This window comes from Curcuma longa, chromosome 21 (genome assembly GCF_044706935.1).
Source record: "Curcuma longa cultivar G26 ecotype Majalengka, Jawa Barat chromosome 21, ITB_CL_G26_1.1, whole genome shotgun sequence".
Classification (NCBI taxonomy): domain Eukaryota; kingdom Viridiplantae; phylum Streptophyta; class Magnoliopsida; order Zingiberales; family Zingiberaceae; genus Curcuma; species Curcuma longa.
This window is the reverse complement of record NC_133881.1, coordinates 495,401-514,839: the sequence shown is the minus strand read 5'-3', so window position 1 is coordinate 514,839 and position 19,439 is coordinate 495,401. Positions and strand designations below refer to the sequence as shown.

The 19,439-nt window shown below is 35.9% G+C and overlaps 1 pseudogene; it reads right to left on the bottom strand.

The window, feature by feature from the left end:
* Window positions 1-2,730: 2,730 nt before the first annotated feature.
* On the bottom strand, window positions 2,731-18,969 carry LOC141815452 (IAA-amino acid hydrolase ILR1-like 6; annotated as a pseudogene).
* Between the last annotated feature and the right edge of the window lie 470 nt (window positions 18,970-19,439).

Here is a 19,439-nt window from a genome sequence, read left to right as displayed (position 1 = left end):
GAGGCAGCCCAGGATAAGGCATTGGCTGAGTCCCGGCTGTATCTCGAACGGTCGTAGGGTCATCTAGCTTGAGTCCACGAACTTGAGAAGGAATTGCTCCATCAGAAGGGTCTAGCTACGTCGGCCAGCTTAGAGGCTGCGGAAGCTCGCTCACATGCAGAGGAATGCCGGTTGGCTAGGGAGAAGGAGAGGTTGGAAGCTGTTCGAAGAGAAAGAGCTTCTCAACCAACTCCTGGACACAGTCTAGAAACGGGAGGCTGCCCTCACGGCCGACGTGACAAATGCCCGGGCGGAGGTCGCCAGTATAAAGGCTGAGATGACCGAGTATCGTTCAGGTGAGGCCGAGCGCGTGGAGAAGGCCAAGGAAGAGTATTTCTCCTCCCCAGATTTTGTCAAATTTATGGACCAGAAGGGTTATCGGGCCTTCCAGCTAGGAATGATGGCGGCCCTTCGTCAGCTGCGCCGTTCAAACCTCCTTCCTCCAGACCTGGATTTGGGTATTTTTAACTCGGCCAAGGATTGGATTGAGTTTCAGAAAAAAGATGGACGAGGGTACTTCTCAAGGTCTGAGCTCTACTTCAGCTCCGCCAGCTCCTGAAGGGGCCACAGAGGCCTTCCCGCCGAGTCAGGACTGAAGGTCGGGCGGAGGAAGGAATTTAAAATTTACTGTTTCAACTGTTTTCGAACATTCCCCTGAGTTATGTATATTGGTTTCGTTGAACGACTCTCCGTATGGTTTAATTTTTATGTCTCTGATACGTGCCTTTGCTTTCGCTTTTGCGACTTTTGGAATCCGGATATCTACATCTCCCGATGAGATCCAACGGCTAGGGACATCCTCGAGAGTCTATATATATGCATAGTAATGTTGTTTCTTCCTTACCATCTTCTACTTATTTAAATATTCTATCGATTATCTCCTACGAGCCATGGACATGGCTAACTTGCTTCAACGCCTGACCGAAGTCACCCGGGAGAAGGAGGCGGTCGAGCGCCAAGCGGAGATCTGGACCCGCAAGGACGGTGAGCTTTAAGAGGCCATCCTGGATCTTGAGCGAGAGCGCAGGGTAAATAGTAAGTGGGCGTTTCGGCAGTCAGTCGACCTGCGTGCTGCTATCCACAGGACCTCGGCATTGGAACAAGAGATTGCCGATATTCGTGGTCAAGTTCAGCAACTCCAACAAGGACTGGAAGGGGCTATAAAAGGAGTCATGATGTCTGGCAGGATATTTAGTGAGACCTTAGTGAAACTAAAAGACCTAGATGGGCGACTGAACTGCATAGCCCATCCTGAAGCTCCTCCCCCATCTTCTCCGAGCAGCAAGCCCAGCGAGTCCGGTCAAGAGAGTGACTGAGTTTTGGCTTGTATGTGTGTGTGTTCTGTAATCGAATATCTATGCTGTCCTGATCCATATAATGCTAGCTTTCTTTTTTGGTATCATTTGTGCTTCCCGTGGACTATTTTTCGTTATCAATCGTATCCGTGCACACTTGAAGATACACGGGTCACGATGATTAATAATTTCGAGGCAGTAAGAACGAATCGTCGCAACCGATATTAGGTTTCCCTCTTCTTTGTCTATTATATTTCCCCTAAACGCCTATTCCTATGCATGCCGAAACGTCATTGGTTGCTGAGGCGGCGGATAAGGGTACTTGAACCATCGGGTCCGCATTATAAATACACCCGGGGGTATGCCGTTCTCTTATCCCAACTTTTTCAACAGAGAGACTTCTCACCTCTTCCTTCATTCCTAGATCATTCATAAGGGATCATGGACAACGACGCTGCCGAGACATGCATGCGACAGTTGATAGCCGCGAAGAGGCTGCGGAGCAGCGAGCCTGTAACGACCCTCCTCCTTTTTAATAGGGGGGATGTTACGTATACCTTATCATTATTAAATTATTGGTAGAAAATCCAATAGATAAATTCTATCAAAAGGAATATTCTTATAACGGAATAAAACAACTGTTCAATTTAAGATGCGGAAGCCATTGATATAAAAGACATAATTGTAAAATTAAATATTTTAGATGAAAATTTTAAAGTTGAAATATAAATTATGTTATATTACTTTCACTATGCTTCTTATTTTTTCTTAGCCTCTAAATTTTCATACAAAGGTTGATATCAAAACTATAGTCTTAGTACATATAGTTGCTTAGAGTTCTTCAACTCGGTTGATATGGAGTTTGACATTTTTGTTTAACTTGTGACCTTTTAGTGTTGTATACCTTAACTATGTTTTTTGTTTAAAAAGAAATGAACATATGCATCCGTGAACACCTGTTGCTGGCATGATTCTTGATTATCTATAATTATAATGCTATCGAGTAGAAGAATAACATGGCATATTTATTTGAAGACAAAGATCTTAAGTACAACACTAGATCTTCATAAATGGTGATTAGGGTAATAGTTTCCCTTTCATATGAACCAAAAGCTAAGCAAAAATCTTATGTTAGATTTCTTAAGTAGGAAATCCTTCTAACAATAGACAAACTGTTAGTTAGAAGTGATCATCAGCAACCAGAAGCACACAATCTTCACAATAATTACTCACTCGAGATCTTTAGACGTGCTACAGGATAGGTTGCATCTTGATGCCAAGGGGAAACTAAAAACAAGTTGAGAAGGCAGGCAATTAAGAACATTTGAATAAGATTGATAATTTCATGAACATAATTAAATTACACAGCACCACACTTAACAAGTAGAAGTGGATGATGGTTATCATAAATCCTAGCCATGCTCAGCGAGGTACCTCTCAGCAATTGCAACATGTACAACAACCCCAGTTGGAAGAACATCATCGTCGATCATAAAATATGGAGAATGATTGGTATGGATGGACCCCAACGTCTCATTCCTAACGCCAATGTAAACGAAGGTTAATGGAATGACTTTAGAGTAGAAAGAGAAGTCTTCCGCACCCATCATTAGTGGAACCACCATGAAATTGTGGGAACCCAACAAATGGATAACTATATCCTTCACATGCTCATACATGGAGTGCTCATTGACTATAGGTGGTTAAAACCTCTCTTTCTCAAAGAAGTCCACAAAAGCTGTTGTGCACCTATAGACATTAAATTGCTCTAGAATTACCTATGCAGAAGTACCTTTAGATGAATAGTTATAATGTAAAATTTTTAAAAGAAATAAAAAATCATATTATCGATAGAGATGTCCAATCTAGCCATTAATCTATTCTATCTTGTGTCAAAGCTAATAAAAGCTTGTATTAGAGAAAGTCCTAAAGGTTCCACCGAGGGTTGCAGAATTAGGAATTAGGTCAAGATTGTCGCCACTATTGAATGAGGCCACTGAGACTACTTGAAATGTATTAGAGAAGAACACCATTGAGAAAAAAATCAACTAAAGCAGCAATGAATGGATCAAAAGTTTCATTAGCTGGTTAAATTACTCGATGGTTCATCTTCAAATGACTGACGTTTAACTGTACGAGGAATGCTACAAACTTTCACAGGTCATGAAGTAGGCATGTCGATCTTCGTATAATTAGGCATTTATTCCATCTCAAATACATATTCAATTACAAGAATGTGGAACTAACATTGTACCTACATAAAATACTACCAAATAATTTATAGTTTTCTTGCCAAACCATATTAACATTGGCTTCATGTCTCCAAAAAGAAAGATAAATTATTGATTCATAAAAGATCACGTTGAACTAAAAGCACAATTGATTTTAAGCATAATAATTGAACAGATGTATTAATAAACAAAAGAACAGTAGACAAAGTATTTAGGTCTTCATATCTAAATTTTCAACAAAAACTATTCTTTTGGATCATGACTCAGGTTATTAATTATATGAATTATAGGAAAAAGTGATTTAACCTGAGAATTTAGAGGGTTGGCTTAACAAGAGACAATATTCTGTAAGCTTATTACTGTAGCTGAGGCAACCAACATGGGATCAACGAAATGGTGTGGATTTCCAGCAGACTCTTCTCTGCCCTTTATCAGTGCTTTGAAGAAACCACAACCAACAAGTAAAGGTCCCGTCCTAGAGCCAATAACAGAAGTACCACGCTCATGAGGAACATGAGCAACAAAGATAGCCTCAACATCTTCCAAAGCACCATCCTCAATCATTCTCTTCACACCAATTCCATCTTCTTCTGTAGGCTAAAAAAGCAACTTAACAGTTCCCTGAATCCAAGGAAACAGAATCAATGGAGAGAGATCGACTCACACTTGACTATTATTCCATTAGTGATTTTTAAGTATAGAAGCGGTGAAGGAACAAAAAATTAATAAATAAGGTTCCACTCTTAACAAAATATACTTTGCAATGGCATCATTTTGACATGAGAAATCATACTTCTAATCACTTTAAACCCACAACAATTAGGTTGATGTACCAAAACTTCTAACATAATCATTGAGCCAATTGTTATCAAGATGTAATTTATGAAAAGACTAAAAATAAGATTGTCCAAGTCCGAACTAAAAATCTAAAATGTTCTCTATGTTGATCATCTACATTTTGAAATACAGTCAAATCAACAAGAACAAAGATGAGCAAAGGTCTTATAAGAGGAATAATGTATTACTGATGTATACCCAATTTAGAAGAATGATCCCTGATTAGGAAGGTGAAGTGGGTCATTAACCCATGACCGAAGCAATTACACATATGTGAATAGCTACAATCAATACTTCCTGATGATATGTTGATAAAAGTGATTAAGTACGCAAGGACACCAGTAATGAAAGGTTGGGAATGCTAAACTTCAACATCATCTGGTAACCAATTAGATTATTCTGTTGACACATATCACAATGAAATAAATAAATGTAGTAAAAGTACTTGCCCTCTAGCATCGTCATCACTGCATTGTGCTTGTCCTAACTATTTAGGATCAAACCAATAGGGCATGTTTCATTAATTTTATCCCTCCATTGAGCCCTATGCAAGGAAGCTAATGTACAGGGTTTGTTTAGGGTGGCCTCCTAAGTCCGCCTTTGCACACAAAAGAACTCGAGTAGTGAAAGGACTTCATGTTATTTACAAGTGATGATGACCTAGCCTCACAAAAATAGGGTTACTTATGTTTATAGGTTTGGAGAAATGTTGATTTTGAATGTCTAAACCTAACATAGCTTTCAACCTTTTTAATCTAAGTTTGCCACCAACATTGACAATGTTTAGGTTTCCCTCTATTATTAATATTAATGAAATCAAAGATATATAACTTAAATATCATAGTATCATAACCAAATTCTCAATATGAAACTTTGACATACTTCACAAACAATTATCTCCCTTTATTTTTTTTTCATTATTATGATGATTATGGTTGTTTATATAAAATTTATTCTAGAGTACTTTTTTTGGTGAACTTATTCAAGACTTATAGTTGGAAAATTAGATGTCTTTCACATAGAACACGCCTCGAAGGTATGGAGTAGATATTTCAAGACTTATTCAAGACTTATAGTTGGAAAATCTAGTCATCTTTGTGGAGCTTAATCCGCTGTGTTCCCTCATCACAAGGTGACAGGGGTCATTTCTTACTTTTCATAGGATGAAGGTATGGAGTAGATATTTCAATATTGATCTAATGGCCTTTCTAGACAATGCTAAAATGCAGATTATGATAGATGATGCCCACACAAAGAAGAAAAAAAATTCATCAAATAAAAATTTCCCACTTCTATCAAATTATACATGATGTAGCTAATTAGTTTTGCAACTCACTTAAAAAATTCTACTTAATCAAATGCTACATAATAAAATCTTTAAAATCATCATTAAGTTCACGAATTAATGAGAAATTTTGTTAACGGAGAGAGTATGACCAAGAGCATGAGATTTGCAACTCTCTTTCACTTGGTAAAGTTATTGTCCAAAACGGGTCAGATTGAATGTCATGTTTACCTTTGAGAATTGGAAAGACATCGATAATTTACCATCACTGCAATGGTGAACCACAAAAAATAAGTATATCTGCAAAAAATTTTAATTACATTATATAGAGCCGTATGTTGTTTTGTGCAAAGTTGCCATGGACAAAAAGGTACAAATGGGCAATGTCTAACACTTAATTAGCAAAGCAACAAAAGAAATCAAGAAACCCTAAAGGTAAACAGGATTTAACATTATATTGATATAGTCACGCTATAAGAAGGGACAACCAAATGGGAAAAGATATGTCTTTGGTAGGTACATAATTATTTCAATAATAGAAGATTTATCATTTTGTTGATGATGATAATATACGTTTGACTATTTTAGGCCATAATCTTAATCCAACCTATCTAAATTAATATATCCTAGTCGCAAATGATGATTTCCTATAAGCCCTAAGAAGTTTACTATCAAAACTATAATCAACTAGAATAAAAAGCTAAGGTTGTTAATGAGAGCCAATTATTTTGAGAGACAATTTTTTGGGTGATCCTTTTAAAGTGTCAGATATAAATTAGATCTTCATAAATATAGAATAATTTATTAATACTAATTATCCACTCATATAAATGATTATTTTAATTTTGTTCACTTATTTCTTTTACAGTGTGACCTTGAGGTCATGGAGTTGCGGAAACAATCTCTTACAAAAATACAAAAGTTGCGTACAATTGACCTAATATGATTCAATCCTTCCCCAGGACCATCACTAACGGGAGCTTCGTGTACCAGGGCTATCCTTTATTTATTTCTTTTATAGCTTAATGGTAATTACAATATAGAAGTCCAACCCCAAATCTAAAAAAGATTGCAAGATAGATTCCTTTTGTAGATGACATGATATATCTTGCGACTGTGAAAGAAACTAGTACAATTTCTCATTCACTTAAAATCGCAAATCTTATCGTGACTTAGAAAAGATAATTTATGCTTACCATAATATATGTCTTTAATTAAAAGTCATAATAAAAACTCCAATGATGGTCTATATTTATTATAATCTACGTTACTTTGATATTAATTTCATTCAAAATGAGGGTGATCCAATAATTGATTAGTGAAGCATTGCTATGATTGAAAATCCATTTATTTGATTAAGCAAGAGATCTTCCATAACCATCTCAACCCCTTACCCTAAATGATTAAATAAGTGCAAAGTAGATGAGATGTTTGTGAGGGGTGATAAAAGCAATTATTGACTGAGAATTTCTATTATCTAAATCTCAACCAGCATGTTCTCAAATATTTCAATCATAAATATTACTAAAGGTCATAAGCAAAGGTAAAGGAAAAGATTCTGCAGTCCTTAACAAAGAGAGAAGAAAATCTATCAAATCTATTCTATAAAATCAAGCTAACAAGATAAAGGGCAAATTGATAATTGGTCACAAGCGACTCGATGTAATCGATGAGCAAGAACTCGATGAATGACAAAACATCATCACCTTTTGAAACATCATCACCTTCTAATATTGTCATCCAATAAGAAGTTTGAAATCATGGTGACAACATCTACAATAGAACAACTACTAATGGAGGCAAGATAGTGGAGATGCACAAAGCGTTGATGAAACTTATCTTCCCTCGACTTCATTATCTAAATTCTAGACATGTAAGCAAGGTTATACTCTCAACTTGAGATTATGCTCAAATTACTATACCTATTAAGAGTCAGTATCAATGAGTTACACTATTACAAGAATTTACATACTTAGTATTGTTGTAATAATCTCATTATAATCACATTAACCTAAGAAAAACAAAGAAAGAATTGACTAAAAGTTATGATATGGTGAAAGTGTCATTAGCTGTCATAATTTGTTTCAATCATATTGACTAAAAAGGATAAAATAACTTGAGAAGAGCAGTAGTACTTCCAAGAAAAAATGAACTTTTCAGGTAAAGATTTGAACGTCATTTGCAGAATGTCTCTCAAATGGTTTGTACCTTTAGTAAAAGTTAAGCCTAGAGAATGTGTTGCTCTTCAAATTCGCTATATTGCAAGCATGGAGTCTAAACTCTATGAAGATAAGGATACAAAGTTTGGATGATAATCCTATGAGAAACTAAGCTAGGCAAAGTACATCAAGCGTATGGTAAAATCACTAGATCCAATAATTTAAACCATTATAGGTCTGATTCTAGCTCTACAACTTGAGTGACAGGCAAAACTAACACTTTGTGTTTAAACATGAGGATAAGAAAATAACCTTATTAGAGGACTTTAGGGATTATACGCTTGATTAGCTTCTTTGGTAGTTGCCTCTTACAAGGGACATAGAGAACAGATTATTGATCTTATTCCAGGATTTTCCTTATCAGACCTCATTATAGGATGAATCCTAGTTAGTATGCCGAGTTAAATCATCAAGTTGATGATTTAACAAAAGAGGGTGCATCCAAGAGAGTGATCCATGCACATTCTTTTCCCTTCACACACCAAAATAGGATGATAAGGAGAGAACACTCCTAAATTGTCCTTAACTTGATGACATCTTACTAAATTGTCCTTAACTTGATGACATCTTACTATCTTTGATATCTGGACCTTCTTGGTTCTTTAAGACTGATCTCATTAACGGATATCATCAAATCCACACTCCACCATAGTTCTGTTGAAACCCCTGAATATGAACTATGAAGGATTATAGGAATAGTTGATCATTTTTTGGGCTACCTAATGCACCTTCTACCTTCATAAAAACACAGTTCTACTGATCTTTTTTACAGCCAAGTTCATGCAATTTATGTTGATGATATTCTCATTTTTAGTCCAAGCATAGGTGGAACTTGACCAGCTTAAATTTGTATTTGTGACATTAGGAAGGAGGGAAAAAATCTATGTTACCTACAGATATGTGTTCATCATGCACCATATTACTTTCTTGGGCTTTTAATATCTGGTATGGAATTGAGAACTGAATCCTGAAATGATGAATGTAATCTAGGAAGCAATCTGAATTGACCGATCTACCCTAATCATAGTTTCCATGGTTTTTTAATATCTTTTTTTGGGGTTTTAGTCAAATTGTCTTAGTCCGTTTGATGTTGTTCTTGAGCATCCTCCAATCCATTGATTTTATTGCTTTACCCTCTTATTTTTCACTCATCTGAATCTGTTAAATCATTTACATGACATATTCAGGAATATAAGATTATTTACAAGTAAATATTTAGCAACTAATATTGTAAAGAACTGTAGATAGGCATTGCAGGATCAGATTTCAGTGAGAGTGGTTTTGAGTATCATAGTTGAGAGATTTTGTGGTAATGTGAAAGCTGAATGCCAGGAGCCTAAGATGTGCTCACCATCCTAACATGAACTTTAATGTGGTAATGCATGTTTAGGAGTTTCTTTTGATGTGGGTGTTAGTCCTATCTTTAACATATGGAGGATATCCTGCCTTTTCATGGCCACATGGAGTCTAGGATGGTACAGCCATCACAACATCAAAAGTGAAGATGTAAGTATAGGAAAATACCTTTTCTTCTGCATAAAGGTGGAATCCGTCACCTTAGCGGCCCCACACGATCGGCCCCATGACCATTTGTGATGGTAACCATCCTAACATGAACTTTAATGTGGTAATGCATGTTTAGGAGTTTCTTTTGATGTGGCCGTTAGTCCTATCTTTAACATATGGAGGATATCCTGTCTTTTCATGGCCACACGAAGTCTAGGATGGTATAACCAACACAACATCAAAAGTGAAGATGCAAGTATAGGAAAAAAACCTTTAAACGATGTTCACTGGTCTTTAATATCTTGGCAGCACCTAAGAGCATTGTTACATCATGCCCACAGGCATGCATTTTACCAGCGACCTTGCTTCTGTACTTCCATTCAGCAGCTTCCTGGATCAAGAAAGACAAGAGAATCAATTTGAAATTTTGATAGTTGTGTTTGTAAAGTACAAGTATCAATGCAAAAAATAATAGCAATAATAATAAAATAAAAAGAAAGTGCAAAAAGTGCAAACATAGAATAGACAAGTCCTCCAAACCATACAAATATATCAAGAAACGACATGTCGATTAAATGCTTTTGCATGTCATTTTAATTTCTACTCTGGCATTATGTACCTCTGTCTCCAAGATACTCAAGTACAACAAATGCATTAAAATTTCTCCAATCTATCTGATAAGTAAATGACAAACACTATCCAACTAAAGGCTAGATTTCCAATCTATCTGATAATTGTTGTCTGTTGTTGGCCAAATTCACCACTATCAATTTCAAATGAATGATTGTTGTTTTAGATCTACTATCGTGTATCCTCAGTCTACCAGTTCTACTATTTAGAGCAGCAGCCTTCCACCTATTTTCAAGTTTTATTTCTTCATGAGTGCTTGGGTTTAGCAAGGGCATGGTAGAGCTAGGACTAATTATATCCCAGAAATTAAAACTAGCATCTTCTCGATAGCATAACTCAACAATTACACAAAGAGACGTGTAAATGGACACAAAAAAAAAAGATAACTTCTTTGGTAAAAGAAACTACATATTTATAAGTAAATAATAAAAAATCACAATGAGCAATGAAAGAGAACTTTTGAACAAAATGATATTTCCAAACTCTTAAAATGAGATTAAGTTCATATTCAACAGTAAATGATATTTCCATTTCCATACATGAGAAACCTTTGTAGTAATAATAATAATAAAAGACGCACTTTGGGCATATGAAGATGGATAAAGTAATAAAAATAAAGAAACAAAATGCAACCTTATCAAGAGATCAAAAGAATTGAAACAAAAAGATAGCCTTTTATGAAATTATTATAACCATAATAATTGCAAAAATAGTTTTCCTTCTTAAACAATTTTCCAGAATATTTTTTTTTAAAAAAATTAATTGAGTGTGGACCATATTTTTTCAAAACTCAATTAATCATGTTCATAGGCTTAAACAATTTTAGCATTGTCTATTAAAGAAACCAAAACCCTCAACCTTTTTCATCCGGACTTGGGACCGGCATTGGCGGTTTTATTTTTAGTTTCTCTATCTCTATAACTACACTAATATGGTAAGGAAATAAAGAACTAATCAAAATGTTGGATTTTGTTCGACAAAAACAAACAAGACCACTATTGACCTATTGAACCTTACAATTTTATTCAGCTACCCTTCAACTAATTGAACTCAAGATGCTTCACTAATATGCTAAAGTAAAATTTTAAAAAAAAAGTAAAACACCTAAAAACAAAATAATACTAAAGATGCATGACTAGTGGAATCATCAGAATAGTCCTAAAATATAATGAAGTATTAAGCATTCAGAAGAAATAAAGTAATACTCAATATGATTTCTTTAGGATGCCTAAAATCAATTAATTGAATCTATAGTATAATCACTAATCATGAGGAATAACTACACTAATATGGTAAGGAAATAAAGAATTAATCAAGATGCTTGATTTTGTTTGACCCAAACAAACAACTCACACAAACAAGGCCACAGTTGACCTATTGAACCCTACAATTTTATTCAGCTACCCTTCAACTATTTGAACTCAAGATGCTTCAAAGTAAAATTAAAAAAAAAAAAAAAGTAAAACATCTAAAACAAAATAATACTAAAGATGCATGACTAGTGGAATCATCAAAATAGACCTAAAGTATAATGAAGTATTACGCATTCAGAAGAAATTAAGTAACACTCAATATGATTTCTTTAGGATGCTTAAAATCAATTAATTGAATCTATATAATCACTAATCATGAGGAAGTGCATACCTGCACAGGGGACAAAAGTGACTATGGCGCAGCCACACTCTCAAACAAGAACTGTGGAAGAGATGGCGACAAGGCATCGCCAATAACTGAGAGCCCTCCTCATAGTCTTGCAGACAAATGACACATCAATCAGTCTATGCTGCAGAGACGGTCTCCAAACTCTCAACGGCAGTCATAGATGCATACCTGCACAAGGGACAAAAGTAACTATGGCGCAGCCACTCTCTCAGACAAGAACTGTGGAAGAGATGGCGACAAGGCATCACCAATAACTGAGAGCCCTCCTCGTAGTCCTGCAGACAAATGACACATGAATCAGTCTGTGCTGCAGAGACGGTCTCCAAACTCTCAACGGCAGTCATAGATGCAGATATAGGTCTCTCTTGAGGTGCATCCACAACAGCATGTTCATTCTGACCTAATAATGTAAGATGGGACTGAGGCATCCAAATGCAAAATACATCATCCATGTAATCAGGGAGAGAAAAGATAGTTAATGTAATATGAGAGATAGCCCCCTCCACTGTCCTCCGTATTGGCATTAAATTCATATAAAAATGTAAAAACAAAATAAATGTTGAGATATAAAACTAGAAATTTATATGGTCAGTGAAATCTGCCATCACCACAGAAGAAAATATGTATCTGATATGCTCCTCAATCGAAGCATCAAAATCAGAGAAGTTAAAGAAATAATCCGACCTCAGATCATCTTCTGGATTATTGCTGATGGGATGCCGAAAACTGAATACCAATACTGCAGGCTGCTGACTGTCGACATATATTGCCTGGGCATTGATTCGAAGAGCAATACTTGCTTCTCCAATCGCAACCCACTCAGGTATTGTGACAATCGATTCTTCGCCCTCAGTAATGAAGGCCAACGGAATGTCTTCGTCATCACTGACGAAGTCCTCAACATATTCGCCCTCTTCGCCATCACTAACGAAGTCTTCATCGTCACCGTTGCGGAAAGAATCGGCGTCGCCGGCACCGCCGCTGGGGTATGAATCACCGGTGTCGTCGACGCTACCAGGGGTGCCCATGTCTGTGGTGTTGGCGTCGTCGTTCCCGTCGCCATTACTGTCAGCGTCACCGTCGCAAGAACTGAAAAAATCGCCGTCGTCATCGCCTAACATCGGGACGAGAAAGCCAGTAACCCTAGCGACAAAGCGAAATGGCGAAATAGCCGTGACCGTGAAATTTAAAACCCGTAACCCATGGTTTCATTAAACCGTAACCAACAAATTAATCCCTAACCCAAGAAATTAAATATAATGGAGAAAATCTAATACGAGCCGGTGGAGAAAATTAAATCCAAGCCCTCACTATTCAAAAAACCATGCATTAAACCTAGAGAAAATTAAATTAAACCAATTTTTTTAAAAAAATAAGTATTTAAATATAAATAATTTTTTATAGAAATAATACGTATAATACTAATGAAAAATTTTAAATTAAAAAAAATAAAATTCATAAAGAATTCATCTTTAATTTATTTTCTAATTTTTATTTTAAATAGTGATTTATCAAATTTTAAATCTACATCAAAAACTAAAAAAATTAAAAAATTTCTTGTTATATAGTAAAATATTTTTTTGTAATTCAACAAAATTATGATTCTTAAAAATTTTAAATTTTATTTTAAACTATAAAGCCTCAATTTCTATATATAATGTAAAAAAAATTAAACGCTTAAAATTGTAAATAAAAAGATTTTATTTTAAAAATTATTTTTAAATAAAAGTAAAATAATATATACCATAATTTTTAAAACTTATTACATAAATCATAAATGTTAAAAAATACATAACCAAAAGCTGAATCATAAATATATTTACCAAAGCTAAATCATAATTATGCTTTTAAGGGTATGCATTAGACTGACAGTGTGGTTAAATTCATTACCCTGCTCCTGGATCCTGTCTTTTGACCATTGGATGTATTGGTAGTAGTGCCCTCGGGAAGAGGAAGATGGTGATGGCATGGCATCTGTGTGGTCTGACTACTCGACATAGACGACCTCGCTAGTTCTACGGAAGCCTGGCCTTGCGTTGCCTCTTCAAGCATCTATTAATTGCCGGCCCCACGACCATCTGTGAGGAGGTAAATCGAGAAAGTGCAGTTGATTACAACGCAGAAGGGTATTGTCTGGCTTCGTCACGATTTGAACCCTTACCCTCTTCTGCAAGTCTGCTGCGTCGTAACCAATTCATCTATGCCCCGGGAGCTAACACTTTTTTATTCTCTCTCCATATGAACGTGTTCAATATATGTGGCCTACCCCACATACATTTTTTTTATTTTTTATTTTTTAATTATTAAATTAAAATGTTATAACAAGTTAGCATTGCGGATGCTCTAATGCCCCATGGGCAGACTTGGGGCGATAGTTCCTGTCAAATCATGGATCGATAATGTCCTGGAGTCTTTTCGGGTCTGTTGCAAAAGGTTTCACCCACTCCGAGAGCCTTGGCTCACCTCTAGATAGGTTCCAATCCACCGACTTCCTTCCTGTTATTCGAATCAAGACTGGATTTGGAAGGTTCACAGATGATGTTCAAAGTTATATTTACAAAAATTACAGGTTCAGTTTGTTGTTCACATTTCACTGGTAAATAACATTCATGCCTAAACATTCCGAAGATAGTGTTATACAACATGATACTACCAAATAATACTTACTGAAGTTGAAACATGACCAACGCCTGCTGGTCGGCCATGTCTAGCAAAACCAATGTCTAGGAGTTTGGCATAAGAATCCTCATCTAACAGAATATTTGATGTTTTAAAATCGTGGAATATTAATTGCATCAAAAACTAAGGCACATGAAAATAACCTGAAAATATACTAACTAGCATATTGCAGAAATCACCATTGCTCGAGGGTAGTGGTGGAACTATAAATCTTCTTAATGTACGAAACTAATTTTCAGGCTGATGAAGTTTTCTTCAGCAGCTAAATAAATTCGCACCAGAACCTTGATATATAACCATTATACAACCTTTTCAGATAAAAGCATGAATCTAATTAGTTTAGCTGGGACAATGAATTCCTTGCAGTTTTGCCGAAACAATGCTATAATTCTTGGTATCAGTAGATGAAAAGAAAAACCATATTAAAAGAATAAAAGGGAACAGTAGAAAGAAACACATTGCCTCTTCAAGCCTGAATTATGAAAAAAAATAGTCACCATTTGTGAAACCAAGTTTGCCATTGATTCAAATAGTCACCATTTGTGAAACCAAGTTTGCCATTGATTCAAGCAGAGACATGAAAATCTGACCTCAGATATCTAGATAGTTAGCAAATAATTCAACACGGATGTGAGAGTTGGAAATCAATTGTCCCCAAAACACAAATGATTAAAAAGAAATACATTAGGCCCTTAGATCCTTAGAGAGTTTGTGAAAACAATTTTCATTTTTCATTTTTAAAAAATAAAACAAGGATGCTAAAAACTAAAAAAAATAAATATCTACGTCACCATTCCCCTCTAATGAATTTGAAGATGTCAAAAAAATTATGCTAAATATTTATTTATTTATTTATTTTTATTTTTTTCTAGGAAATGAAAGTTTCTAGAACCAAATATAGAATTACATTCTCACTAAATGTCTTAGTTGAAGAAGTATCAGACTCCCTATAGATTTTTGTAAAGTGATACTTGCACCAACAAAACCTATTCTTAGTTAGGCTGAACCAAATATAGAATTACATTCTCACTAAATGTCTTAGTTGAAGAAGTATCAGACTTTAATGAGAATACCCTATAGATTTTTGTAAAGTGATACTTGCACCAACTCTACAAACCTATTCTTATAACTTTTAAACCGGGCATCTTTCACATATACATTGTACTTAATATTAACATATAAAATTGTGGAGCCACAAGAAGCAACGTAGGGATCCCACAAAAAAAAAACAGAAATATATGAATCATATTCCTAAAGTATATTTTTGAAAGTATCACATTTCTATATTTCACACCCCAGGTTGAAAAGTTAGTAGTGTTGTATAAGTATTAACATGACTTATCTTGCTAATAGTATGTTTTATTACTAAAATTTGTATCAGTATTTATATAATTGCTTTTGCTTATTGCACCCACCCAAAAGTAATCTGCCTGTTAACTTGCACAAGCACAACAAAATACTTTGACAATCAAAAGTAGGGTTACAATATATATAATGAAACAGAGATCAGTCTAATCTAAACAGATATGGTATTTTTACACCATATTTATTAGTTGCTCAAAGTTGTAGATTGGGGTCACTGTATCCAAATTTTTCCAAAGAAAGGGCAGCCCGGTCACGAAGCTCCCGCCATGTAGGGTCCGGGGAAAGGATCCATTGTACGCAGCCTTACCTTGCCTTTGGCAAGAGGCTGTTTCCAGGATTTGAACCAAATTTTTCCAAAGAATCATCAGAAAATGAATTGGTAGGTGCATGGGTTAGAAAATAGACCTCTTAGTTGCATGCAAGTAACCTCCAACTTTATAAATTGTAAGAGATTCTACATGAATGAAACTCTAGCAAACCCGTATATGGTAAATGATTACCTGAAAATTGATTTCTTCATGGAGGAATGCTAAACCTCATGCAGCACCTTGGGCAATATTTAACCTTAAAACCCATGAGAGAAATGTAGAAACTCAAGATAGTAAGCAATGCTCCAAGCTTTTATTGTGCATTAGATCATAAACAAGGAGCCTTTGAATTCCTCTCTCATTATCTTCAGCACAGTAACCTACCAACTCGACAAGATTTGGATGCTTCACTACACCAAGAAACTTAACTTTGGTAACCCATTACTTGTGCCCCTATGAAAAATGAACAATCCAACACCATCAGAAAATAGCCAGTGTTATTTGTTCAACTTCAAGCAATTGAAAATGAAATTCACATAGGTACTGAGGGCAATTAGCACAACAAATAGAGCAACTGCACCACTAGTCATGTAGCTAAAGAGCCAGTGTGTGTGTAACAACACCACATCATGTTGTTCAAGGCACAATGTTTAGATATATAAACTAAAAGAATTAATGAAATTGTTCTTAGATGTTAGAACGTCACAACAAAGTCAAACTTACAAATACCAAATGATGATCGGTTCCTTCGTTAATAATGCATCAAATCATCAAGTTCAATAGAATTATATATGATTAAAAACTCAAGATTTTCTGTACTTTTAGACCAAAAGTGCACACCCATTTCATTTAAATACTGTTTTTTCACTTGGCCCACTGGGATTGCACATGCACCACACGTACGCCTTTCTTTTGCCAATCTATCTTATTTTGCTGCTTGAAGTTGAAAGGAAAAAACAGATACCCTAGCTATCACATTGCTAGCAAGAGTATCACCAGTTGTATCTTTCAGGTCTTAAGGTTGTATTCAATCACTCGATCTATTTGAGTACAGGATCAACTCAGACAAAGGAAACTAAAAAAAAATGCTACAAGTTATATTAATATGATTAAAATCTCAATCTTAAGATCCTAAGAGTTCAAATTTCATTATAATTACAAGCATAAGAATAAACATTTCAAGAGAAAGGAAAGGGCAATAAAGGAAGAACGAAACTCATAACCTAAATTGATTTCATAATAGAATTCTCTAGGGGGATAAGAAAATACCAAATGATAATTCCTACAATGTGAAAGTAAAAATAATCTAACTTTCACTTATTTAAATCATAAAATTGGCGTGCTGCCTGCTATAAAAAGAAAGTATCTTCTAATTTAAAACCACAAGTGAACATAAAAAGGAGGAACTTACACCCAAATCCTTCTGTCAACTCAATACTATTTGTCCCTATTATGAATTTAACTACAATATTTCAAAATAATAGATTTAGATGCTAATGTACATGTGTGAACTAACATAACTTAGATTAACTTTTACAAAGATATAAGTGAATGGTGTAATTATGGACAATGAATAATCCACAATTGTGTTAGGGACAGGAAGTGTTGACTTGAAGCTTACCTTTAGGAAGATCAATGCAACCATAGATGCTACCACTTGTGCTATACACAATGCAATCACTAACAAAACATGGTTGACTGCTTACCAAGAAACACATGAAAAATAAATATGAAATGGATCATCTTAAATTTTAATTGTTTGTTTATTTCATTTTTAAAATTAAAGGTTGTCGTTTTAAACAGTAGTTCTTTATTTGGTGTCATAAATGGATATGTTGCCTCTACAAGAGAAGGAATTGGTCTCTTATCTTGTCACTGAAATTAGCTGCCATCTTTCTTTCACTAATCTCTATTCTTTTTGTTACTTTGACTTGAAACGATGCATAACGATGCCTCCTAATCATCGTGCCCAGTGGCTTGAGTAGTACCAACAATATCCTTGGGTTTGCAAGACCATACCTAAACAGTATTAGGATTGAATGTCACTCATCTCCAAGATCTTTTTCAACTCTTCTGATATTTAGTTTGTGATTTCAAACAAAATCAGTGCGAAATTTTTCTGGCAACCATTGCCTATGTAAGCATACAATGTTTGCTAAGGGCAAGAATAATAATAAAGGAAGGTAAACCACTAGTAGATCCTCAACAAAAGACGGCAGAGTAATAAGCAAAAGCTACAACTTCTCGATTTGAAGGTCCAAACAACGTCCTTGATGACCAACCATAATTAAGAAAGACCTAGGGCACAAAACCAATGACCCTCGACATAACCTAAACCAGAGAAAATCTATATGCATGATGGTGAGCTACAGCATTTGATCACGACTCACGAGAATTAATAGATGCAACAAATTTCAAAAAGAACGCCCACAAAAGTCCACAAACAAAAATCATCCGAAGCAATGACAACTAAGAGAATGCGAAAATGAAAATTTTGCCTGCTATTCGTGATGATTCAACTGTTTCACGTGACTTCCATTGTCTCAGAAGCGCCGTCATCGTCGGCGATTGTAAGGACGCTTTGTACACGCTCCCGAATCCACTTCCTCTAGAAATAGAGATCGATTGAACCCCTTATGCGGCCTTGAGCTCTGAGAACGAGATCGATCGGAGGACCTCGGGAGGCCAGACAGGTAGTCGAGGGAGATTCTATGTGGGATCACACTCGGACCCCGTGCGCCGCAGCTCGACGCCCAGTAAGGAAGATGAGGAGGCAGAGCTGAAGGATCAGATCCAAGAAAAGCGGGAAACCCTGGATCGGACATCGTCGAACACGCCATCGCCCCGTCCTCACAGTGGGAATGGAAAGCACTTCATGCAATCATGGTCCCAGAGCAAGACCGATTCGAGATTTGCAGCCTTGTTAGGATCCGGGAGATGGCTAGAGAGGGGGGGGGGAGTGAATAGCCTCTCTTTTCAATCGATTTTTCTCCTACAATGAGTTAGTACGCAGCGGAAATAAAAAGAAAAACAGCTAACAAAGCAGAGAAGAAACAAACACAAAGATGTACGAGGTTCGGGGATAACTTGCCCCTACTCCTCGGCGTGTCCGTAAGGTGGACGATTCCTTGATCTTCGGTAGATCACACCCCGGATGAATCCGGCTAGATAATACTCCTTCTCGGTGGAGAGACCTCTCCACAACAAATCTCACAGATATGAATTAAGCACAGAGATAAGAAGGAGGTTGAGGCAGTTACCAGAACAATAACAACTTACAGCACCGCTGCCTCAACTCAATCACAATACTAACAGAAGATCAGAAGGTTCACCCGAGCGCAAGAACACCAACGCTTGCTTCTCCTCAGGCGAGAACCCCAGCA